Source organism: Miniopterus schreibersii (genome assembly GCF_964146895.1).
Source record: "Miniopterus schreibersii genome assembly, chromosome: 5".
NCBI classification, from domain to species: Eukaryota; Metazoa; Chordata; class Mammalia; order Chiroptera; family Miniopteridae; genus Miniopterus; species Miniopterus schreibersii.
Genome location: NC_138106.1, coordinates 33,924,870 through 33,952,035, shown reverse-complemented (window position 1 = coordinate 33,952,035; position 27,166 = coordinate 33,924,870).

Genomic DNA, 27,166 nt, shown 5'->3' with positions numbered 1-27,166 from the left:
AAACACATTGCTTATGCTTCAATTTAATTTCTGATTCTGCTTTTGAATTTTTTTGTACAAGCTGAAAAATGAAGATTCAATTCCACTAGTATGAGAGAGTTGGAATTAACTCTTACATAATGCAAACTATTTCAAGATGGAAGCATTTATAAACAGCCTAGTAACATTATTTTGCTTCTTTTTGAAATATTGCTTTACAATTTTGCATATCAATTGCAAAGTGCTAAGTGATTTTTTAAATCTTGCTTAAGATTAAATATCAAGACTAATACTGTGAAAATATTTAATTACTAGCACTTTTCTGAGCAGTATTAACTCACAAAGCCATTTTGTGTTTGGATTTTCAGGTTGGTTTTCAGCAAGCATTAGGTGTCAGTTACACTGTCCATTAGGCAACTAATGTGGATCTTTTGCAAATTCTTACCTTTGATTTCAACAGAGACTTTGCATACTCAAGTTCCCATCTCCAAATGACACAGAAAAGGATTTATGCACCTAAGTCCCATTACCATTAAATAATATTCACCAACAAAAATTCTGGTATATTAAGAAGGTACAAGCATTTACTTGGACATAGCTCCTTCAAGAACTCAGCCTTACCTCAGGATTTGGTGTCACACTTTTCACCAGCATGGGACACATTTCCAAAGCAATATCTCTGTTCTTGAGTTCAATCACTTCAGCTTTTTCATATTCGCAATTTGGTCTGTGTGCCGTTGATGGCAATTTCTCCAATTTGAACATTTTTTTCAAAATATAAAGACTGTTGTCAAAGTCAGAGTTCCTTTTTTAGAACAACTCTGTGTGTGTCTTAAAAGTAAACTGTGTGAAGACTTGCTGGGATCATTTTGAACCATGCCTTCATTCCTATAAGAACTCCCTCTAGTATTAGGTAGAGAAGATTTGGTACTTCAGAAGTTCTAAAATCTTCATGCCAGCCATATAGCTGGTCCTCCATATTTTACTATTTCACCATATCTGTTCTTATGGGATGAAAAGGTATCTTTGCTTAAAAGTCAAAACTCATAGGGAAACAAACTTCCTCTGATATCTTACATTGACCTCCATATTAATCCACTCTCATTCCTTCGGCACTGAAGACCATGTCTTCATAAACTAGTGAAGATGGCAATTATTTTAGGAGATGATACAGCCCAGAGGCAGACTAAGGTCAGGTACACAAGAAGTGCTTGCTGAATTAACTAGATAATCTCAGTCCTGCACACTGACTTCTGTAGCTAAGCAAAGCCAGTAGCTACCTTTTATCTCTGTCCATTTCATCCTAAACTGGTTACAACTACCTGTAAAAGAGAGAGAGGTTTTTTTCCGGGTGCCCACATAAGCTTTATCTATAAACGTTCAAAATATGGAAGAGTCTCCCAAAATTTTCTCTCAGTTCCTGGGATTGAGCTTTCCAGGTAGTACAGTACATTTCTCTAGTCTTTAAGTCCCACCCCCAATTAAATCCACATTACAAAAGAGGGGAGACTGAGATAAGATAGAAAATAAAACTCCTTCAGTCCCAAGAATCACAAGGAATAGTCAGAGAGATCTTAGATTTCTTACCACACAGAGGAGAGAGTTCATAAAATTGGGTTTAAAGTCAACCCAATTAAGCTGGAGCTCTTATGGACACACATTTGTTTTAAGTTTACATTTATGTTTATATTTGCTTTCATAAATTGCAGGTTGGATAGCAAACTTGATATTCAATTTATTAGAAGATTTTAAAACTCTCAAATCATTAGAAAATCTTTAGAAACCACATTATCAAAACACTGTATCAATTAAATTAATTATTCCATGTTCATCCATGCTTTAAAGGGTTAATATTCAAGTTCCATCTACACAGATTATGAGGGGGGGTGGATGTTTTCTCTTAGAATATTTTAATCTTGGGTTCTCATTGTTATGACAGTTCAAATTAAAATCACATGAGTATCTTCTCAATGACCCCTTAGAACTGAGATCAGCCCTGCCATTTCAGTTACCATGTTTCTCTCAAGTAATTCTTTGTGTTATAGTCTAACTGAAACAGGGGCGCAGCAGACTTAACGTGTGAATGATGAATTTATCCTGTGAAGAACAAGCCACATGATGGTATACTATGTCCACACTAAGACTTTTTTCAATAATTCCTATAGAGAAAAATAGTGGGAGTCATTCATAATGGGGTGGATATCTGTCAGTTTTTATCTGTCTTGTAGGTCTTCCTTTTGGGGTTTTTAGGAGGCCTGAAAATCAAGAAAGCTACCATCCTCTTTTCCTGGAGTTGTACATATGACCCAAGCTGGCTAATCAGTGATTGGTTCAAAAAAGAACATGTGCTCCAAACAAGTCAATCAGAGTCCTTTTTGGTGGGTGGTTATGGATACTGAGAGGGAACCAAGAGGTGTTTCTTGTTTTTTCCCCTCAAATGATCATCATCTGTAAAGGTGACTTTGGCTTAGAACTACCCATGGGCCATCTCTGCTATCAGATGGATGGAAAGAGATGAAGTCTGTCTGAAAATGAAGCTATCATGGAAGAAACCAGAGGCAGAGGCAGAGACAGATTTAAATGAAAGAATTATAACCCCTGGGTCCACCTATGTCTTAAATACCAGTTTCCAATTGTATGTGTGTGATCCAATATATTCCCCTAAATTGTATTTTGTTGCTGTTATTTTGCTTAAGCTAGTTTTGGTTGGGTTTCTATCCCTGTAACCAAAAGGACCTTGACCAATATACCTGGCACACACTAGCATATATACAATGTAGCAGAGCCTGCTTGTTGCAGGAGTCAATACCACATTCACACTCTTAAGTGGCCATTTCAGAAAAATAACATCATTCATTATATTAAATTAATTTTATTAATACAAATTGTATTGGGTTTATAGTTCATATTTATTATGTATACTTGCTTTCATCTTATAGTTTTATAAACTATAAACATAAAGAATTTATATATAGTTTTATGCTTTCCCATATTTAAGTAATATAATAACAAAAGTCATTTAAGTCCACATTGGGACTCTACAATAATTTTCCCCCTTTAAAAGAGGTTTGTCCTGCCAGACGAGCATGGCTCAGTAGTTGAGCATCGAACTATGATCCAGGAGATCGTGGATCGATTCCTGGTCAGGGCACATTCCTGGGTTGCAGGCTCAATCCTCATTGGGGGGTGTGCAGGAGGCAGTCAATCAATGACTCTCATTATTGATGTTTCTCTCTCCCTTTCCCTTCCTCTCTCTGAAATCAATAGATATATTTAAAAATAAATAAATAAGAGGTTTGTCGTGACATTAACTTGAGAACATATTCTATTGGGAGTCTATGAGAAACAAGCACTCTCTTATATTGCTGGCAGGAATGCAAAATTATACAATAAAGGATGGAGGGGAATTTTCTTGTGTCTTTAATCTTTGAAAGCTATCCCAAATCTACTTTTTGGAATCTATCCCAAAAATAAACAAGCAAAATAAGACATTTCTATGCACAAAGATGTTTATCATGGCACTATTATAGCAAAAGACAGAAAGAAACCAAACATCCATAAGTAGGCGACTAGCTAAATAAACTATGGTATTACCATGCAGTATAGTGCTATGCAACTGTAAAAGGGAATGAGCAAGGTTGCTACATACTAATAAGAGTTGATCTCTAGATATATAGTTAAGTTTTAAAAAGGAAGGTATAGAACAATGCTTGTGGTATACTCTTTTATTTTGTAAGAAAGGTGAAGGAGAATATTAGTGTGAATATGCAATTTTGCTTATAATATAAGCAAATAAGTTGCTTATAATATAAGCAAAATTAAATATAAGCAATTAATATTTCTTATAAACCAATATTAATAAAAACTGATTTCTATAGGGGAGGAAAGAGCAATGTGGATAGGGCAGGGATGAAAATATTTGTTTTAATGTAACTTTTTATATAGTTTTGAATTTGGAACCATAAAAATGTTTTACATAATGAAAATTCAATCAAAAAGGGGAAAAGTGCTTCTTTTTAAATTAAATGGAAACAAATGAACTGAACTATACACCAAGATGGTGGCATAAACAGCCCAAGTGCCCATCAGTAGATTAATCGATAAAAAAACTATGGGACATTTACACAATGGAATACTATGCAACTGTCAAAAAGAAGGATCTCTTACCCTTTGAGACAGCATGGAGAGACCTGGAGAGTACTGTGCTAAGGGAAATAAGCCAGTCTGAGAAAGACAAGTATCACATGATCTCACTTATATGTGGAATATAATGAACAAAATAAACTGACAAACAAAATAGGCCCACAGACATTTAATCATGCAATGGACTGACGTATTTCAGAGGGAAGAGGGGGAGGGTGGGAAGAGATTAACGAAACAACTTAAATGCATATATGCATAACCCATGGACACAGATAATAGTGCAGTGAAAGCCTGGGGGGGTAGCAGGAGTGGGATGGAGGGGGTCAATGGGGGAAAAGAAGGGGACATCTGTAATACTTTCAATAATAAAGATAAATTTTTTTAAATAGTAAATGCATGAGTTTTGGAGACAGAAACACTTTGTTTTAAGCCCCAGACTCCTCCTAGTTATCCATATAATCTCAGAAAATATAATTAACCTCTCTGAGCTTTAGTTTTCTCATCTGTAAAATGAGCAGAGTATTATCCGTCTCCCTTCTATCCAAAAAAAAAACCCTAATATCTGGATAAGCAGCCTCTGTATTACATTCCTTTTGCCATCTTCACTTTAAACAGCAGCAAAAAGTACCTATATCAAGTGCTACTATCTGACCTCTTTCCAGAACAAAAACTCCAAATTTCTCCCAATATTTATTCAAAATTCAAAACTAAGTTCACATTGTTTTCTGCCAACTCGTCCTTCTTTTTCTCTAACTGTTCTCAATTCTTAACATATTGCTGGGTAGTACTCTATGCTTCCAGCAAAAATCTCACCTCATTATATTGTCTGTCAGGCTTGGAGACCACACTGATGCTTTGTAATGCAACTTTCTTTCTTTGGGCAATAGACTGTCCTCTAAAATAGTTGAAGTTATAGACCTTGCAGGCTGTTGAAACATTATTATATTTCATGAGTCTGCGTTTGAGCCCAAATGCAATATTTGAAATATGTCTGTGACTGGTGTCTAGCTATACATTTAAAGGAATTTGAGGGGTCATTTTCATCTTCACAGTCCAGGCACTGACTCTCTGATCACTTAGATAAAGATCAGGAGGACATCTACTGGTCTTTTAAGAGAAGATAACCAAGGGCCGCCTCTACAAACCAGCCTTCAAAAGAACAAACGGCCAGTCTACACCACTGCTTATCTACCCGCTCACTCATCAGCTGACTGCTCAAGAAAAAAAACAACATTTTTCCCAAGATTCTTACACTGTTGGAACAGTTCCACCCATACTCTTCACCTCTGGTGGGCACAAAGCCCTATTTGCAGTGGCGAGAACTGTAACCACTGAACTTCTTTAGTTAGAGAACATTGCTTCATCTTGGAAATATGGGAACTAGCAACAATGCTTATACACACTCCATGAGCCTGTGTCTCTTGATAAATACCCACTCATTCAAAGAGCCAAGACTCTGGTGCTAGTTTCATTTCTGAAATTAGAAAATAGTTCTTTACTAAGGACCTGGGACTTGGCTTCTTCACAATTCCCCAGAGCATTGGAGATCATGTTCTGGCCCCAGTAGTCACTCCATAAACATTGGTAACTGAGTTCTGTTTCTTTGGCTCTGATTTTCTGTTGAATAAATATAAAAGGAAGTGAAAGCAACACTGAACAGCAGCGTAAGAGAAGATATTTCAACAAAAACTCTGGGGTGTTTACATGAAACCTAAATCTCTACTGTTTCCTTATTTTGAATGTTTAATGTCAGACTCAGAACTTTATTTTTTCTGCATATTTGCTTAATGTCAATGATGCAGGGAAAGACTCATATAATTGTGGTTTTCAGATTTTAAAAAGTCGATGTACATGTACTATGTATTTTTAACCTCTGTTTAACAACTAGTAAGCCCCAAAAGAAATGATGAACAGGAAATAAATCCCATAATTATACTCCCTGCCAGCCCATTGAACATACCTACATATTAAGGGTCTAAAACCAAATATCCCCAGGAACTTGTCATAAATAATTTTTTTTAATTAATAAGAGTTCATTACTACCAGATATGCTAATGCTTAAGTAAAATACTTTTTTATTCTTCTTTCAAATTGCACAAATTTCTTAAGTTATGGAATGGATAATAAAATGTAGAAATGATCCCTTGAATTCACAGAAGCCATAAACCAAGTCCTTACAGATGTCCTCATCTAAAAAATGCGAAGAATAGTAATAAACATCTAGAAATGTTTCCTGCAATGAAGAGTTCATTTAAATAGTATCACTGTAAAGTATCTGTGAAACAAAATAAAATAAAAAATAGTGTAACAATTATGATTACTGTTCAGCAGATAGAAGAATTTTCTTCTTGGACTCTTAATTAACTGACAGTATTACTGAATTACTCAGCCATGTGCTTACTGTTAACTGATCTGCAGACAATTCCAGGAGATCTTGGAACTGCGACTCACTCATGTGTGGTTGGCCATGCTTCATCTCAGCCATTGACAGTCTACACAGTATGCAAATTTGTGCAGGAGGAAAACCAGATGCGTCTACATTGGTGGCCCCATTCCAATATAGAATATTAAATTAAAAAACTGGAAAATTATACTACTGCTTTACTCAACAGCAATTAAATCCATGGTGGAATGCACAAATCCAATCTGAATTATAGGGAAAATAGTTTAGACTCTTTATATGTTATTGATGATTAATGAACTGATGTAGGATACAGACCAGAAAATAGATGTAACTAGTTCATTAGACAAGCTGGATTCCTAAAAGTGGGAGCAGAGACCTACTGAATTGTCCTCCCCATGTGGCCTTTGATCCCTGCTTTGTCAAATCTCCCCTCTCTGTTGAAAATATCTCAGGCAGCAACCATAACTTCTCTAATCATCTTTAGATATCAATAGTCTCAGCTGTGGAAAATTCTGGTCCAATCGTATAGCATATCTTTAACATGTTTTACCATTTCTTAACCTCACCCTTCCTTTCCTGAAGTTGGAGCTTAAAGAGCTCACAGGAAGTCAAGGGAAAGAACGATATGTGCTGGTGCTTAATCTTAGCCCTACACCCTGAATTACCCAACTAACCAATGGTAAGTATTTTAGATCTTTCCCAAATGGTCATCCGTGATCATGGCATGGGACAGTTTGGTTCTCATATCACACCCTTTCTACTGCTCCAAAAGAAAAATTATCTTAAAGATGAAGAGAATGCTGTGTAAGTGAATGTCAAGAACAATAATAAAGCATTCTGAGAAATAAGAACTGCAAAAGAGATTTTATTTTGCCCGGTACATGTAAGGCTAGAAAGGCTTCAAAGCAATCATACAGTGGGGACTGAGGAACACAAGAAAATTTGAAAAATTGCATAGTTTCCATTTTTGATGGTGTTTCTTCCCTTTGGTACTACCCCTTTTCAAAGAATCAAAAATCTTCATGATAAAATTCAGAACTGCATTCCAAAAACAGTATCCTCATTTTACAGATGAGGAAGCTGAGGCACTGAGGGGTTAGGTAACTTACCCAAGTTCCCAGAGCTTGCAAACGGTAGAGCAGAGACACAAACCTGGAAAATCTGTGGTTGGAGTCTGTGATGTTAACTTATGTGTAGTACCGTCTTTTCTGACTATTAACCAAGCTAGTAAAATGATAGAACATTTTAGAGTGGCATGTTAATTACTGCTTTGGTATTGGTAATTATAAAGGTATTTTTACCTAAAATGATAATAACCCAGAAGAATGATTATAATAGTGGAAGCTTAAGATGTGCTGAAGCCACTTGGAATTAGAAAAGGGATTTGTGGTGCCTCCTCCATTCCAGATATCACCTACAACATCTATACTATCAGTATCACGGGGAGATTTACATCGTCCAATAGAACTACCCTAAAGGACATTTCAACAACTGGTTACTGCGCTACTTTCCCTCTCAACTTCCAATTGATCAGTCAGTGATATCACATGCAATTCAACCTGAGCACATTTTGCTTAAGACATTCTACATCTGAAATATATTTAGATTGCCAGTGACTGGAAATCTTCATTGGTAACTGCATATTTAAATAGAGCGCTTCCCAAAGGGTGCTTCAAGAAAAATTAGCCCCTTGACGTGCTCCATAGAAAGGGGACTCTATAGTCAAATAAATTTGAGGAAATGCACATATCATTTCTCCTTGTTAAAGGTTTGATATTAACATTAGTATATTTACAATTATGGGGAGAACTGAACTAGATAAAATTGTGTAACTTCAGCTAGTTCTCTATTTTACAAGTTCATTTAACATTAGTACATTTTCTCTTCATAATCCCTAATAAATTCACATGGAACTAGTGTATCTCTAATGCACCCTTTGAGACTAGATCACACAGACCATTGGTTGTCCCTGGAGCCACACTGAGAACTTAGGAGACAGCTGGGAGAACCAGCCTGGGATAAGAGGCCAAAATTCTGCCTTGACTCAATGCCTACGGGTTCTTGAGAAGGTCACTTTATTGCTTTGTGGATCAGTTGCTATACCTACAAACAAGAAAATAACTTATATCAATGGTTTTTAGACTCTTGGTTTTTCAGCTAAGAAACGCACTGCAAAAGGAATCTTACCTGAGAATCCTAATGAAAGCAGACAACTACGTCAAGGTGATGAGGGCGAGATAAGGGCCTGCAAGCTCCCCTGCTCAGATCTCCATTTCCATTCCTCAGGACAATATGAAACTAATAAACTTTCCTTTTTATCATCCTTATACTCCTAATTAATTCTATGTTCTAATCATGGCTCCCTGTCTACGTAACAAAAAAACATTTGAGGATATTTAAAAGCTGTTGGACACTGAAATTAGTGAATAATGGTTGGGCAGGATTTTATCCTTTTGGAACTTTTTCAGAATAAGCGTATCAGCCTTGCACGGGAGGGTTATAGTTTTTTAAAACAGGAGCCAAAAACCTATTTGGCCTGTTGAATGTGCATTGACACAATCCAAATACACCTAGGCCATCCGTGCCATCGTTAATCAACCCTGCCTTCTGTCAAAGCTCCGGAATCACTAGAACAAGAGGCCGCAATCAGCTAATAGCAAATTCAGAAATGCCTCCCAAGTACATTCCCACTAAACGCAAAAGAACAAGTTCATACAGAGAATAGAAAAGTCCATTAAGAGTCTTTTAGGATTTCTGCCTAAGTGTAATTAAGACCATCTGATGCAGAATGAGTGTCCCTCAGGACAGTTTAGAGGGAATGCCCCACGCCAGTCTGCTGAGGTGATCAGGTGGCTAAGCACTGGAAGCGAACTCATGCTCACAGATGTCCCGGCCAGACCCTCGTGTATATTACCCGCAGTCATTCCTCCTAAGTTTCTCGGAGGCAGTTCTACCAGGGTATGTTGCTTCTTGCTACCGTTTTAGATAAATGTAGAACAGGTACCTGGAAATTTGAGCAAGAGGCATTCCTTATATCACATGTATCTAAGAATGCTCAATGATAGAATGTGTGAGTCTTCTGACCTCTGCACAGGAAATGCCCTCTTTTCTTCCTGCCCATTGACAGGTGTTTGACAGGCCCATAAACCAAAATGTATACAAAGCCATGATCTACAGGCTTCAATAGGGACAGTACATAATTGGATTTCACAGCCAACAGAGTTAACTGCCTTAGAGCCATGGGCTCAGTTCCAACAAGGGAGATTCTGCACAATGACTTATCAGAGTGATGTGCCCCTCTGAACTCTGAAGGCAACACCCTGTGTGTAATGTTGGAAGCATATCCAGGCCTTCCCCAAGCCTATTCTCAACTATGAGTACCCTGGGCCAGTGTAGCAAGGAGAAAAAAGTTCATATGTATGCTCATCCAAACCTGCCCTTCATTGGTGTCTATACAACTGATGTATGGGCAGAAAGTCAGATTTTCTTGTGTTCTTTTTTTTTTTTAATTAAGTTTCTTTATCTTTATTATTGAAAATATTACAGATGATCCCCTCCACCCTGTATCCACCCCACCCCCAGACCTTCCCCAGACCAATGTCTGTGTCCATGGGTCATGCTTATAAACATAAAAGTTCTTTGATTAATCTCTCCCCACCCACTCCCCCCTCCCCTCCTTCCCTTGAGATCTCTCAGTCTGTTCCATGCTTCTAGGTCTCTGGATCCATTTTTTTCATCAGTTTATTTTATTACATTTCACATATAAGTGAAATCATGTGGTATTTGTCTTTCTCTGACTGGCTTATTTCACTTAGCATAATAGTTTCTAGTTCCCTCCATGCTGTCCCAAAGGATAAAAGATCCTTCTTTTTTACAGCTGCATAGTATTCCATAGTGTAAATGTGCCACAACTTTTTTATCCACTCATCTACTCATGGGCACTTGGGCTGTTTCCAGATCTTAGCTATTGTAAATTGTGCTGCTATGAACACAGGGGTGCATAAGTTCTTTGTGATTGGTGTTTCGGGTTTCTTAGGATATACTCCGGGAAGTGGGATCACTAGGTCAAATGGCAGGTCAATGCTTAATCTTTTGAGGAAATTCCATACTGCTTTCCATAGTGGCTACACCAGTCTGCATTCCCACCAGCAATGTACTAGGGTGCCCTTTTCTCCACACCCTCACCAGCACTTGTAGTTCATTGATTTGTTGATGGTAGCATCCTGACAGGTGTGAAGTGATACCTCATTGTAGTTTTAATTTGCATCTCTCTGATGATTAGTGACGTTGAGCATTTTTTCATATGTCTCTTAGCCATCTGTATGTCCTCTTTGGAGAATTGTCTATTTAGGTCCTTTGCCCATCTTTTAATTGGATTGTTTGTCTTCCTTTTGTTAAGTTGTATGAGTTCCTTATATATTTTGGATATTAACCCTTTATCATATGTCGTTGGCAAATATGTTCTCCCATACAGTGGGCTCCCTTTCATTTTGTTGATGGTTGCTTTTGTTGTGCAGAAGCTTTTTATTTTGATGCAATCCAATTTGTTTATTTTCTCCATTTCTCTTGTCCTAGGAGATGTATCAGCAAACATACTGCTACGAGAGATGTCTGAGATTTTGCTGCCTATGTTTTCCTCTAAGATTTTTATGGTTTCACGTCTTACATTTAAGTTTTTATCCATTTTGAATTTACTTTTGTGTATGGTGTAAGTTGGTGGTCTAGTTTCATATTTTTGCATGCACCTATCCAATTTTCCCAACACCATTTATTGAAGGGACTGTCTTTACTCCATTGTATGTTCTTGTCTTCTTTGTCAAATATTAATTGATCATAATGGCATGGGTCAATTTCTGGGTTCTCTGTTCTGTTCCACTGATCTATATGTTCTTGTGCCAGTACCAGGCTGTTTTGATTATAGTGACTTTGTAGTATAACTTGATATCTGGTACTGTGATCCCTCCAACTTTGTTCTTTCTCAAGATTGCCATGGCTATTCGGGGTTTGTTTGTTTTTTTGGTTTCATATAAGTTTTCAAAGTGTTTGTTCTAGATCTGTGAAATATGCTGTTGGTTGGTATTTTAATAGGGATTGCATTGAATTTATAGATTGCTTTGGGTAGTATGGCCATTTTAATGATGTTAATTCTTCCAATCCATGAACATGGTATATTTTTTCATTTGTTTATATCTTTCTCTATTTCTTTTTTCAGTGTCCTGTAGTTTTCTGAGTACAGGTCTGACTCTTCCTGATTGAGTTTTGGAAGGTTGTGTTTTTCTAGGAATTTGTCCATTACATCCATGTTGTCCAGCTTGGTGGCATATAGTTGTTCATAGTATTTTCTTACAATCCTTTTATCTTCCTGTTGGGTCAGTTGTTATTTCACCTCTTTGGTTTCTGATTTTGTTTATTTGGGTCCTCTCTCTTTGTTTCTTGATGAGCCTGGCTAAAGGTTCATCAATCTTGTTTATCTTTTCAAAGAACCACCTCTTGGTTTCATTGATCTTTTGTATTTTTTTTTAGTCTCTATGTCATTTATTTCTGCTCTGATCTTCATTATTTCCTTCCTTCTACTTACTCTGGGCTTTTCTTGTTGTTCTCTTTCTAAGTTTTTAAGTTGTAGGGTTAGAGAATCTACTAGAAGTTTTTCTTGTTTTTTAAGGTAGGCATCTAGTGCTATGAACTTTCCTCTCAGGACTGCTTTCATTGTGTCCCACAGATTTGGAGTTATGTGTTCATTTTCATTTGATTCCAGGAAGTTTTTTATTTCTTTTTTTATCTCTTTGGTAACCCATTCATTATTTAAAAACATGCTTTTTAGCCTCCATGTGTTTGAATGTTTTTCAGTGTTGTTGTTTTTTTGTTTTTGTGTGTGTTTTTTTAAATATATCTTTACTGATTTCAGAGAGAGGAAGGAGAGGGAGAGAGAGATAGAAACATCAATGATGAGACAGTCATTGATCAAGCCCGCAACCCGGGCATGTGCCCTGACCAGGAATGGAACCCCGATCGCCTGGATCCTAGGTCGACGCTCAACCGCTGAGCCACGCCCGGCCGGGCTTTCAGTGTTTTTATTGTGGTTGATTTCTAATTTCATGCCATTGTGGTCCAAGAAGATGCTTGATATGATTTCAATCTTCTTGAACTTGTAGAGACTTGTTTTGTGTCCTAACATGTGGTCAATCTTTGAGAATGTCCCGTGTGCACTTGAGAAGAATGTATATTCTGCAGCTCTGGGGTGGAATGTTCTGTAAATGTCAATTAAACCCATCTGATCTAGTGTGTTATTTAGGTTCACTGTTTCCTTGTTGATTTTTTGTCTGGAAGACTTGTCCAGTGAAGTCAGTGGGGTGTTAAAGTCCCCTAGTATGACTGTATTGCTGTTGATCTCTCCCTTAAAGTCCTCTAGAAGTTTTTTTCTCCCCTAAATTTAGGTGCTATATTGGGTGCATATATGTTTGTCAGGGTTATATCCTCTTGTTAGATTGAAATTTTCTTGTGTTCTAATGTTCTAACTACTCAACATGGTCCCAGTTCACAAGGCTCCACATTCATCACCACGGGACTTGCCCTTTGTATCCACAGCAACAGAGCCCTCTGACATCAGCAGACGTATCATGTGTCTCTTTGTTGGTAACAGGCACCTTCTTTCATGTCCAAGTCAGAATCTAATGAGGCAAAGGTGAGCTTTTCATCCTATGCCTGTAGTAGGGTTTTCCAGAGAAACAGAACAAATACAGTGTGTGTGTGTGTGTGTGTGTGTGTGTGTGTGTGTGTGTAATTTTTTATAAGGAATGAGCTCAGATGATTATGGAGCCTGAGAAGTCCCATGATCTTCAATCTGCTAGCTGGAGGCCCAGTGGTATTATTCTGAGGACCAGGCCAATCATCTAAGTCCCAGTTAAGGTCAGAGAAGACCAATGTCTGAGCTTTAGCCATCAGGCAGACAGAGTGAATTCCCACTTCTTTTACCTTTTTTTTACTCGGACCCTCAACAGATTGGACTTTACCCACTCACACTGGGGAGGACAATCTGCTTTACCTAGTTCATGGATTCAAATGCCAATCTCATCCAGAAAGATTCTCATAGACACACCCAGAAATAATGTTTAATCTGGGCACCCTCTGTCCCAATGAATTTGACACATAAAATTTAACCATTACAAAGCCTCATCCCAGAATCTGTTTCCTACCTAACCAGTGGGAGATGCTACTGAGCTCCCCTGCTAAGGCCAGTGACCCAAGAGACCACCTCCTTAGAATTGCACATAGGGGCTCCACCAAGAAGCTGCTGTCAACTATCACCTATTGTACAGATCAACCATTTACTTTTCACCTCTTTTTTAAAAAATTTATCTTTATTATTGTATTACAGATGTCCCCCATTTTTCCCCATTGACCCTCTCCACTCCACACCCTCCCCCCAGGCCTTCACCACACTATTTGTGCCTATGGGTTATGCATATATGCATATAAGTTCTTTGGTTAATCTCTCCTCACCCCCCCCCCACCCCCTCATCCCCACCTTCCCTCTGAGACCTGTCAGTTTGTTCCATGCTCTTATGTAGGACAAAGGACCTAAATAGAAACTTTTCCAAAGTGGGCATAGAGATGGCCAAGAGACATGAAAAAATGCTCAAAATCACTAATCATCAGAGAGATGCAAATTAAAATGACAATGATATATCACCTCACACCTGTCAGAATGGCCACCATCAATACATCAACAAACAACAGGTGCTGGGGAGGATGTGGAGAAAGGGGAATCCTAGTGCACTGCTGATGGGGGTGCAGCCACTGTAGAAAACAGTATGGAGTTTCCTCAAAAAATTAAAAGTGGAACTTCCCTTTGACCCAGTGATCCCACTTCTAGGAATATATCCTAAGAAACCTAAAACACTAATCAGAAAGAATATATGCACCCCTATGTTTATAGAGCAATTTACAATAGTTAAGATCTGGAAACAGCCCAAGTACCCATCAGTAGATGAGTGGATAAAAAAGCTGTGGTATGTTTATACCATGGAATGCTATGCAGCTGTAAAAAAGAATCTCTTACCCTTTGGGACAGCATGGAGGGACCTGGAGAGTATTATGCTAAGCGACATAAGCCAGGCAGAGAAAGACAAGTATCACACGATCTTACTCATATGTGGAATCTAATTAACAAAATAAACTGATGAACAAAATAGATCCAGAGACACTGAAGTACTTTTCACCTCTCTTAAAAGGATTCCCACAACACTGACATTTCCTAGAAGAGCCATCTACATTCCTCCTTGGAGTTTGGCCACCAGCTTTTCCTGCACATCCCATAGGTCCCCCATTCCACCCATCCTTCCCTATCTCAAAATCAAGCAAGTAATTCACCCACAGGAGCAGTGTTTAGATCTGAAGTTCTAACACTAAAACTACCTGCAAAATTGAAAAGGTTCCAGGACTACAGGAAAAGAGGACACAAGTATGGAAGCATGGATATCTGCCCTATTTCTGACCTCATGAACAAAACCAGCATCATGTTCCTGAGAATATCCAAAAAGCAGCATCCAGCATGAGCCTGGGCCCCTGGGACATGCCCACAGCAGCTAATTTGCTTACAAACCTAACCCATTACTCTCTGTGGCCTCTGAATCTCCAAGTCTCTTGCTTGGTAATCCAGTCCATGTTACTTGCTTTGCTCCTTTCATTTTGTGACCCTTCTCTAGATTACCTCCTCTCCTCATCTCCACAACACACACCTAACTTCTATTTTCTGATTACATTTGTATTTCAATTTTTGCCTTGATTACATTTCTAACTACTGCTCCAAAAATAGACATTCCCTTAGCCTGGCTGCAGTGCACAGTATCCAACCTGCCTGTTCTTTCAAGGAGGTGGATCGGGTGACCCATTGGCAGTTCACAGCAATAGAACTCCATTGTCAACTGAATCTGCTCACCCATGCACTTTCTCATTTCCAACCTTGAGAGAAGTGCTAAGACCAAGTCCCTGACCAAGCTTCAACTCTATTTGTGTGAGTAATCAGCTTTCCTTTGGGAAATAGTTCTAAAATATAAAATCAATGCTGAGAAGACTTCTTGATACTATTTCTAGAATTGGCCCATAAGAAACTTCCTCTAAAAACTCCTAAAACAAGAGTAGGATTGCCCCACCTTCTTTTATACACTTATTCAAAGTCAACATATTCAAAGTGGAACTCTACTCCCTACCCCCAAACATACCACTCCTTTATGTTCTCTCACTAAACAGCATCACCTTTTTTCAAATTGCCTAGAGTAGACTCTCAAGTCCTTCTACTGTCTTCCCTCTCTTTCATTCCCAATCACCATATTCTATCAATTCTGTCTCCTACATTTCCCCCAACTCTATCCACTTTCCTCATCTCAGGTACCATCATCTCTTTCCTAGATGAGTGTAAAGCCTCCTGACCACCTGCTTTCCATTTCTATCCCTGCTCCCACTTCACCTGACTATCATTATATAACTAAGGTGATCTTTGTAAAACAAATATGTCTATGTCATTCCTATGTTCAAAATATTTCCATGGCTCCCTATCATGTTTAGAATAAATACCATACTCACTCCTTAGCAAGACATAAAAATTGATCATAATGTGGGCTTTTCTTTCTCTCCATCTTCATTTCTACCCACTCCTCTCCTGTCCTCTCTCTATACAACATTCCCTGAGCAAGTCACACTTTCTCATGTTTGGGACTTTGCACATGCTGTTCTAACTTCCTGGAATATTCTGCCTGCCCTGCCATCTCTTAACCTGCCCAACACTTTTCATTATTTTAGTGTCAGCTTATCCCCTACTACTTCTAGGAGGTCTCCCCTCAACCATTCCATGCACCTCCAAACCTAGCTTCCTGTGTGCTCATATTGCACCCTGGGCTTAAACCAATTGTAGCACTTCTCCTATTACACTGTAAATGTCCATAAAACCAGGAATTACTGTAATTTTAATTACACACCCCCTAATGAGTTAAGGACAATTTTTTTGCTCACTGTTTCATTCTCAACACCTGGAAGAATAGCTGCATCAAATAAGTTCTCAGTACAATCAAGTTGATAAATAAATGAATGTTGCATTTACCTCCTAGAGAACGTTCATCATTATCATTTTAACCTGACTTCACCTATAAGAGAAGTTGGATGGGTCACATTGGGTGGTTTGCTCTCAGCACAGAGTTTCACTGCAGGAAGACTAACTAGTATGTTTACTCCTAGGAAGCATCATCAGTATTTCCTCTTCATGTCCATGGAAGACATACTTCTTTTGGATAAATCTAAGTTCAAGGCAGAGATGGTGCCTAGACTTGATGTTCTGGAGAAAGTTATCAATGTATAATCCTGGTGGAATACTGAATAGATCATACTTCTGAATTTTTTATTATTCATAAATCAGAGAAAAAGACTGCATAATATTCTCATCCCTACTTTCAAGTGTATCCAGCCTGAAGAAATTAAGAAGGGCACCAATTCAGAAAACAGTCTGGTTCTGCTATGAAATATTTTCACTAAACTGCCCTACTTTATATGACGAACTACTTAATCACATAACTCAGGAATATGCCTCTTAAAATACCAACGAATATATACCATGCCTCAAAATTTTTGACAGCACCTGAGTGAAATACATCAGCAATTCATTCCCCAGCTCTGAAAGGTTGAAGATCAGTAACTAAATCATGTAAGTGCTCATCAAGTAATTATGTTATTAAAGTGACATAAATCAGTCAGTGCACATCTTGCCTTTGTCTTTGGATTCTTTGTCTTCTCCATATTACTAGTCAAAACACTATTTTCAGAACCATGCTCAGGAATTAAGAAAGCTATATTTAAATAATGTTAATAGGAGTGACATAAAGCTGCATGAAGGAATCAGAGGAGTCTAAGGCTACACCCCTTTGCACTTATCAGGGAAAAATAGGAGCAGTCTTGAACGTGGAACTCTAAGGCTTTTGTTACAGAGCCACAACCTTAATAATCTCTAAATCATTTTTCCCTATCACTGGAATTTTTAACTCTTTTTATATATAATGGTGATTATAATTTGTCAAGAACAAAACAATAGTTACAAACAATATATTTATGAGAGCCAAATAAAGGATGAGGTAATTTTCATTATTAACTAGAATTGTGCAAGGAAGTTTTAGCTTTTTCAAGCTTAATTCAGAAATATTTAAAATTCTAATTTTCAACTGAATTTGTTCTTGAGGAGGTTTGAAGTTTGTTCACAAAAACCAAAGTGACCAAGGGAATTATTTCCCTCCAAAAAGGTCATTCATTTAGATTTCCTGACTGGTAATAATTTGATTAGATTTAGGGAAATTTGGTGTGTGGGGGTGGGTATTACACTGACTCAGAAGTCTGTCTTTCAGGGAAGAGGACCCTGCCCAAATTCAGAAAGCTTTTTACCGACCGTTGAAAACCCACTGAAACATCATGACGCTTTTAAAGACAGCTATTAGAAACGCAAACAGCAAGCCATCTCTGACTCTCAGGAACAAAATAAACAAAATGATGCACACTTTAGGAGATATTTTGTTCGTTCAAAAAAAAAAAAAAAAGATGACTATGAAGCCCACCTTGCTTCAAAAGCATTTCAAAGATGATCTACCATCTTTTAGACAGAGTTATTGCCAGGAAAGATGAGGATCACAGATGAAAGGACATTCAATTTGTCCAGGAAGAAGTCATTAGAACTTCTTTGGTAAGTACAATTTCAGTGTAGAGGATAGTGACAAAGTAGTTAGGAGAAGGTCAAGAAGAAAGTCAGAGGTAAGGAAGTGATTCAAACAACTGATGGGTTTGGAATAGATTGGAGGGAAGGTTTATAGCTGAAGAATGAAGAAAAGTTAATGGATTTTGCAGGGAGGGATTTAATAAAAGAGAATTAAGGTTAAAAGATAAAGGAGAGTTTTAGAGGAAAGTTATGGAAAAAGAATACAATAGGGAGAAGTTTATTCTGCCCAGAGTTCTGGAGGAGAGAAAAACACAGATATGAAGACACACACAAGAGGAAAGACAGAAGAAAAGTAAGACAGAAAAAGAAAGGAGGCACGAGGGGATAAAGAAAAACAGAGAATGAGCAGAGACCAATCAGGAGAACAATGAGCACCTGAACAAAAGTAAGGATCAAAACTACAAAGTTTCAAGAGAGATTTGGAGGGAGCTGTAAAAGGTCTTGGGCTAAAGTCTAAAACAAACAAATAAACAAACAGGATCGGGGTGTGTTGTTTTACAAGATTACAACAAAGGTTACAAAAGCAAAGAGCAAACTTTTACTGACGGTGTGCACCCAGAAGATGCGCTGCCCCCTCCAGGAAGGGCAAAACACAGTGAAAACAGGAGGATGTAATAATGACAATCCGAAGGCGGGAGTGAGTAAAGAAAGCAAACATGAAGACAAAAGAACGAGAGAGTCCAGGCAAGAAAAGTGAGTGGCGAGCAGAGGTAAGGGATCAAGGGAATGGGAGGGCACACTCTGGGCAGAGAGACGTGAAGATTAAATTTCCCTGAAACACAGAGTTGTTGAGTTCAACTTACCCTGGGTAAAATAATTTCAAAACAAGAGGGAATTTAACCATGACCTTGTAAGACTTTTCTATAGGTTAAAATAGCTTGGAACATAGGCTACGGTTGGCCAATATTCCTGTACACTGATTCCCATGATGGTGTGTAATTTCATCTGGTGTTTATAACAGACTAGCCATCTCCCTCCAGCATGAACAAAGTTGACAGGCAATTTCCTTCCCCACCGCCTTCAGCATATACTCACATTTCTGGCTTTATTCCTGTTTAATTTTAAGACTACCTTCAGAGACTTTCTAAATGTTCCACAATTCAACACCTGAGTGTAGGGTGACAAAGGAATGTTTGGAGCTCTTCGCTAACACCTGGATAGCCCAATCTAGTTTTGCCATAAGCTTTTGACAGTCTACCACTTCCTTTGTCGTTTTGTGAAGATACTGACACCAACTTAGTAGGCATTTCATCACAGTGCTAGGACTTCACAGGTGGAGAGGTGGAAAAAACATGGTTTTCCACAAACTGAATTCAAATCCCAGCTCTATGATACTGGGCAAGTTTCCTGTCCTCTCTGAGCTTCGGTTTCATTACCTATAAATTTGGGATAATAATATTTACCCCTTAGTTGTTGTAAATGAAATTATGTATAAATTATAATTTACAAGTTGCTTGGCACTTAGTAGGTCTCATAAATGACGATTGTTACTGTTATTTACTTTTCCGAGACATGAGAATCTCACAGAGCTGCAAGTCTTTTTGTTCTGGGTCACTCCATGAAACTGTAACTGTCCCTGAAGCCAACATAACATACTAGAGTTATTACTAGGTAGCCCATTGAGTCCGAGAGGGAAGACTGTCTCTTCCTCGGCTCTTGTCAGTCTCATAAGAAAGATTTCAGATGAGTGACAGGCAGCAACTTTGTAGCAAAGCAAGCAAATTTATTAAGGAAGCAAGGCAAGCAAATTTATTAAAAATACACTTGGCATATAACAAGCAGGCACCCAGCTAGTCTGGGCATCTTGCCTGGATAGTTTAGGGATTTTATACTTTTCTGTCTACAGCTTTCAAGGTTCCTGTCAGATATCTTGAGCAACAGACTATATTTCAGTCCCCCTTTTACTTTGTTGTGGCTTTTCCCAGAATTCTTAAGAACATCTGGCAATTTTATCTTGGCAAGTCCCGTGACTGCTGACTTCTTTGTTCAGTGGGTGAGATAAAACTCCCTCTTCTTTCCCCCTGCCCCCTTTCCTGTATTCTCTGGTGAGGGAGGGAGGTATTAACCATTTTCTCTCAAGTGTCCTTGTTTGGGGAAGGTAAGGTCTTGCGATTCACACACTGGCTGCAAGCTGCCCAAACTGTTTGGCCTTGTTTAATTTTCTTGTCTCAGTTTCTCCTTCCACTTGCCTAGGAATTTTCCTAGCTTCTTACTGTCTTGACACATTAGTATCTACCTCAGAACCTTTCTCAAGGCTCTGCTTTAAGGAGCTATTATTGACAAACCTATTGAAGCTGATACACAAAATAAAACTGAAAAAGTAAAAGATAATGGGCATCCCAGTCATAGAGACCAGTTTATCATTTTATTCTCTGTATGACTTTGGACTTTTAACTTCTATAAATTTCAGATTCTTCTCTCCTGGAATGGGAATAATGCTCCTCTCAGCAATTTATTGCAAGGTCACATGAGTTTACACACATAAGGGCCCACTAAAGAGGCACAGAGGAGATGACTGGTGAACATCTCTCCTCCTCCTCCCACTGTTCTCTACCTGTCTAAATACTAGGCACCCTTCTCTAGACCTCCTTGGCCAGGTTAGCCCATGCTGACGATTCTCTTTTCTCACCCCTCTGGCCATCTGCATTTTCATCCCGGACACTCAATCTAGTTGTGTTATCCAATTACACCAACTTAACTCTCCTTAGGCCCCTGGTCTCACAAGTGTTTGACCTTTCATCTCCATTAACACCCTCCGTTCCCACACTGGTCAGTTCCTGATGTAGCCCTGCTCCATATTCCAACAAGGTTCACATCTGCTCTGAAAGTCTGCTCTAACCACGAATATCTGGTCTTCTGCCTCTGACCCTTGACCTTGCAAATTGTTTCCCACTCTCATGACCCTGAATCCTTCCAATTCTCCTGAATTTTTTAGTCCATCAGCTTCCTCCTCTCTTTCTATACCTTCCTGCAAAGTCTGCCACCCACCACCGTCCCCGCCCATGGTCATTCAGTGAAGCACTAACCCCAAGACTGGAATCCTGAGCTATGCATCTTTGGCTGTTTCTTCCATGCCAAGGGACAGACCACTATGAGCCCTGCTTGGCTCCCAGTCCTGTGCTGCTGAGCACTGCATACTCAGTGACTTGAGACCTGGAGACCCTATATTTTTCAGGGAACCATGTACAACCATTCCTTACTTACTAGTTTTGCTCTTAGGCAATAGTGTCAGAGTAAAATAAAAATCATACCCTTTTAAAAGGCAGATTCCTAGGCCCCACCTCCAATTATTCTGATTGAGTGAATCTAGCATAAAACCCAGGGATCTGGATTACCTAAAGTGAGGATTGGGAAGACTACTCCCCATAGGCCAACTCTGGTCCGCTGCAGGTTTTTGTACTGCCCTCGAGCTAAGAATGGTTTGACACTTTTAACTGATTGGGGGGAAAAAAATCAAAAGTATACTTCATGACATGTAAATATTGAAATTTCAGTGTCCATTAATAAAGGTAATTTTTTAAAGGAGTTTATTTTTTTAGAGCAGTTTTAGGTTCACAGCCAAATTGAGAGGAAGGTACTGATAGTTCCCATATACCTCTGGTCCCCACACATGCACAGCCTTCCCCATTACAGCATCCCTCATCACAGTGGGCCATTTATTATAACTTATAAACTTACACTGACACATCATTATCACCCAAAGTCCACAGTTCACATTAGGGTTCACTCTTGGTGTTGTTCATTCTATGTGTTTGGACAAATGTATAATGACATGTATCAATCACTATAATATACAGAATATTTTCAGTTCCCAACATTAATAAAGTTTTATTGGAACACAGCCACATTCACTTGTTTATGTATTACCTACGGCTGTTTTCATGATATAAAAACTAAGCTGGGTAGCTGTGGTTTTCTTCACACACATATCCCTCCTATGTGATCTCTTATCATTGGGTATGCACTAATATTTATTGAATTAATGAGTGAATTAATTCTCTTTTACTCCACTCCTGTTGCCACTACCCTCATTGAGACTCTGGTTCCCTCTCACTTGATCTATTTCACAAGTTTCCTAAACTGCTTCCTCACTTTCAGTCTGCTCCAATCATGGTTGCCAAATTCATTTTCCTAATGCAGACCTCTGGATCATGTCCATATCTTATTCAAAAACCTTCTAATTGCCACAGAATTGAACCAAACCTATGAACTTGGAATTCAAAGCCCCTACAATAGAAGTCCAATGTGTCCTGCATGAGCTTTTAAGACAAGTGTTTAATAACCCAAAACCCAACATGACCTTTCACATTCTTTATGTTTTTGCTCCCAAACTCCTTCCATTGCTCTTTCATCCTATCAAGGCCTGCTTTCTCCATAATAGCTTTCCTCCTCCCACATGGATCTTCAATAGTTTAATCCACATAGCACTGTTTTTACTACTTTGATGAACCATAATATTTCCAGCCTATTACTGTTACTAGTAATTGGCCTTATGAGTAATCCAGTCTACAAACTCCCTGAGAGCAAGAACTACACATTCTTCATTGCATATTCTACCTCATAATGCATTTCCAATGAACATTCAGTGAATTAATAGTTACTTATGTGTTTCATATGTATTGCAATATTTTGCAATTCATTTATCTCCCATATAAAAAAAAAAAAACCTCTCCTTTAATTCCCAAGTTTTACTCCAGCTCCGGCCCTAGTGAAGCTGCCTTTTCCAGTGAAGATGCCTGAAAGGACTGTCCACAGCTGCAGCCTCCTCTCTCAGACCTCCCAGTTCTTCTTAGCCCCTTACAATCTGGCTTCTGCGTCATTCCTCTATTCAAAATGCTCTTGCAAAGTCAATCACAGACTCTTTATTCCTAAATATATTGTGCCCTTCTTGTTCCTTAACTTATTTGACATTTCTCTTGAAAGACGGTCCCAAGTTTCTCTCTTAAGCCCAGAACTCACCTGAGTTCCATATTTACATGTTCAGTTCTGTACTAGACATCCCCACGTGAGTGTCAAACCCAGTAGAGTACTCAATAAATATTTGTTGAATAAAGACTATCTCCCAAGCTTGCTCTTCTTGGCCTAGATCAGTGTTTCTTAACCTATTTTATCCTATGCCCTCTTTTTAATAATTATGTAAAATCTTATGCTCTCTCCCACCCCAGTACTAAATGCATTCTGACACAGCTGCTCACCCTACACCCAGAAGCTTTTGCAGGCTGAGAATAACTGGCCCTCTGCACATTCCCATCAGACACTCTGCAGAGCATTAGTTTCCGAGGTTTAAAACAACAGAGTATTTTTTGAATTTTCCAAATATAAAATTATACTAAAATATTAAATATGTTAATAGGCCTTTTGAAACAATCAATATACAGCAACCTGGAGATCCTGCTGCCCCTTGGGGGTGGAGGGGTAGGGTCACCCTTCCCCTCCTACTAGCTATCCTCCCAGCTGATACTCCCAGTGCTAGAAGCTCTCTAAAGGCATGCTAGCTCTAAATCGTAGCTCTAAAATCTTTAAACGTTTTTGATGCCCTGGAATTTTCCTTTCCTCTCCCTCATCCTCTGTCTTCTGCCCTCCCTTCATACTTCTAACCTCTCTCCTTTCATTTTCTTTTCTTATTTTCACCATATTGATCATGGATTATGCTATCCCTGTGGGAGGCTGAATTATTTTTTATTCTGGAGGCCCGAGAAGTAACTTTTCCATTTTGGAATTTTCTATGAGGAAATGCAAGTGACTATCTCCTTGGCCATGCCTAGCAGTCCAAAACAGAAAAAAAGATTCCAAGTTGCTTTAGGGAAATCATCCAAGCAAGGCTGAGAAGTCTGCTATGTGCTTAAAGGGCCTTATTTCCAGATCTGGCTTCCCTTAACAAACAAGAGAAACCTTGAATTCATGAATGAGCCTTAGCCAAAATCAAACTTCCTACAGAGTAGAAGCTGGGGGTGGGGAGGTGGGGGGGTCTAATTTTCCTTGGGCTCACACCTTCATTTCACTGTCTCCTGCTGGCTCATACCGTTGAACTGTTAGGATGCTGAATTACTCCACTAGGTGAAGTACTTTGCCCTTCCTTCAGTTTATGAAAGAGATTAAAAACAGCTATGGGGTATCTTTTTTTTTGTCAGCACATTTTTTTGTCATTATACCCATGTCTTTTCACCCGCAGTGATTTAGTGCATATTTGTTAAGAGAGTTTCTCCTGCCCTGGCCAGTTTGGCTCAATGGTTAGAATGTCGGCTTGTAGACTGAAGGGTCCCAGGTTTGATTCCAACCAAGGGCACCTACTTCGGTTGTAGGCTCAGTTGGGGCCCATGCAGGAGGCAACCAATCATTGTGTCTCTGTCACATCGATGTTTCTCTCCCCCTCCCTCCCTCCCTTCAATTCTCTCTGAAAAGCAATGGAAAAAATATCCTCGGGTGAGGATTATAAAAAAAAAAAGGAGAGAGTTTCTCCTTTCAATGAAAGGAAGTACACATTATTAAATCTGTTCTTGTTACTCTCGGTGGGAGAAAAAAATATATAATCTTTCTATTGGTTTCAGAGCACATTTTAAGGAGTCTGTGAACATCAAAAGGCATTTATTTTTAGCCTCCAATTCCCTCTTATAGGACATACTCATTAGAGCTATGACAATATGGGCAATTTCAGATGGCTGGTAGATTGTACATCTTCTCCTAAAAGAGCTACGATGGCGGACAATCAAGTTCAAGGCTCCAAGAACCTCATAATACCAACTGTTTAGGCCAAAAAGCAGAAGCAAATGCCCCAATAACTCAAAGGAAAACCTGTGCAGAAAATATACTAGTGCGCAGGCAAATGACTCGCTGAAAGATTTCTAAACCTGGGGTTTCAAAACTTTTGTAGACTGTTTCTCAATTTTCATTCCATGTCCCTAACTCCAAACAAATTATATGTGTTGAGCCATTATAGTTGATTCCTGCACTTCCCTCTTCAAATTTTCTAAAGCAAGTACATGGAAGTTGAACTAATAAAAGTCCTATTACCTAATCACATGATTCAATGTATTTCCACAAGTCTAAACCTTTTTGATAGTAAAACTAACGGCTTGGTTTTCATTTATCAGTGTCTGGCCTCTTTCTAGGCATTAGCATTCTAGTATCATTTAAGTACACTTGGCATTGCTCATTTAATATGTAAATTAAGAATATAGTTTCCCTATTGTAGTGTACAGTGAAATTTATGGGACACGACTGAGAGAGGAGACTCAAGTTCATTTCTGGCATTAAATTACTAGATAAGTTGCTTTTCCTGCCTTTATTTCTTTTCTCACTCTTAACTTCACCTTTCCCTCCATTTCTGTTCGAAGCCCCTTACCATGTTCTAACTTTTGCTATGGTTCCCTGCATTCATGAGCAGGGAGAGCTACAGGCAAAGCATAATGAATCCCCTTCTTATATCTATTGATGGAGGTGCTGTCTTCAGTATCCTCCATGAAGTCCCACTGAAGAATACTCTTTCAGAACTAAGTGCCTGAAAAGCTGGTATGTTTTCCCTAATAGAAAACATGCAGCAGACTTTTTATTTTTTTCAATTGCTACATAATGCTCACTACTATTAAGCATGACAAGAACTGTTACCAGCAGGCTTATGGGATGGGGCTTAGACATGCAAGCTCCGTTTTAGGAGCTGGGCAAAAACATTTTGTTCCTGCATAATAAAGGTATGAGGACTTTAAAGACTGAGAGAGAAAGGGGAGTCCAGGAATAGAAGAAAACAGCTAAGGAAGCTGGGAGGAGTGTAAGAGAAGGGTAAACGAGAGAAACCTCCACTCTTGGCAAACTAAGAGGGCACTGTACAGACCAGAGTGTTCCATAGGGATGTTCAAGTGTTTTGACATGGGATATGCAAAATAAACACCCCCTCCCATTTCTCTCTCAGTAAAATCTACATTGCTCACTCGCTCTTCGGCAAAAGTGGATTCTATTAGAGAACCTCACTGAAGAGCTGAGGTCTGCGACTGTGAGTTGGCCTTTGTCAAAAACAGAAAGAGGTCATGCATGTGTAGGAGTCTGCTGGGACAGCTGACATCTGTGTTACCCAAGGAAGGCCCAGGCTATAAGGGTCAGAGAGACCCAGATTTAATCCACATAGCCACATGCTGTTTGTATCATCGGAGGCAGGTCCCTGAAGTTCTTTGATCCTACATTTTTTCCACTGTAAAATAAGTGTAATGATAGATGGTTTGGAGGTTGTTGCAAGAATTAGGTATAATATGTATAAAATGCTCACTATGTGGAAGTTGCTCTTTTAATGATGATTTTTCCCCCCATTTTTATTTTAGTTGCTGAAAACACTGAGCCAAGTCTGTTACTAAAACACACACACACACACAAACTTTTGAAATGTATGGCTTTCATATCTACACTGTTCCCCCCCCCAAGTTTATAATTTCTCTATTCCAAATTATTTAGTCAGTATTTATATCTTTTGTGCTATATTACAACCTGCATGAAAGTCCTTGTTAAAAGTGGTGCTACATAAGTAGACTTTTTCTGTCTTATACACTGCCGGTATCCCCATACTGAATTTTAGAACATGAGGTGAGTTGGTGCATTGTCTTCCACTTCAGATGCTGCTCCATGCTTACTGTTTCATGGAGTTGTCTGGCCAAATTTTGGAATGACCTTGGCACTGATCAAAACCTGCCCTGCACTCTCTTGCCTTGTCCCTTTGTCATCAAAAGTTGGCTCCTACCTGGGATTCACAGTGAAGCAGTGTCTGTGGAAACTTGGTCTTGCCTTCTTACTCATTATGTCATTACCAACCATTATATTCCTGTCAAAATCCTTGCCCAGCACACAGGAGACAAGAAAAGAAACAAGCAAGAGACAGATAACATTCCCATTTGACATCTGAGGAAGGG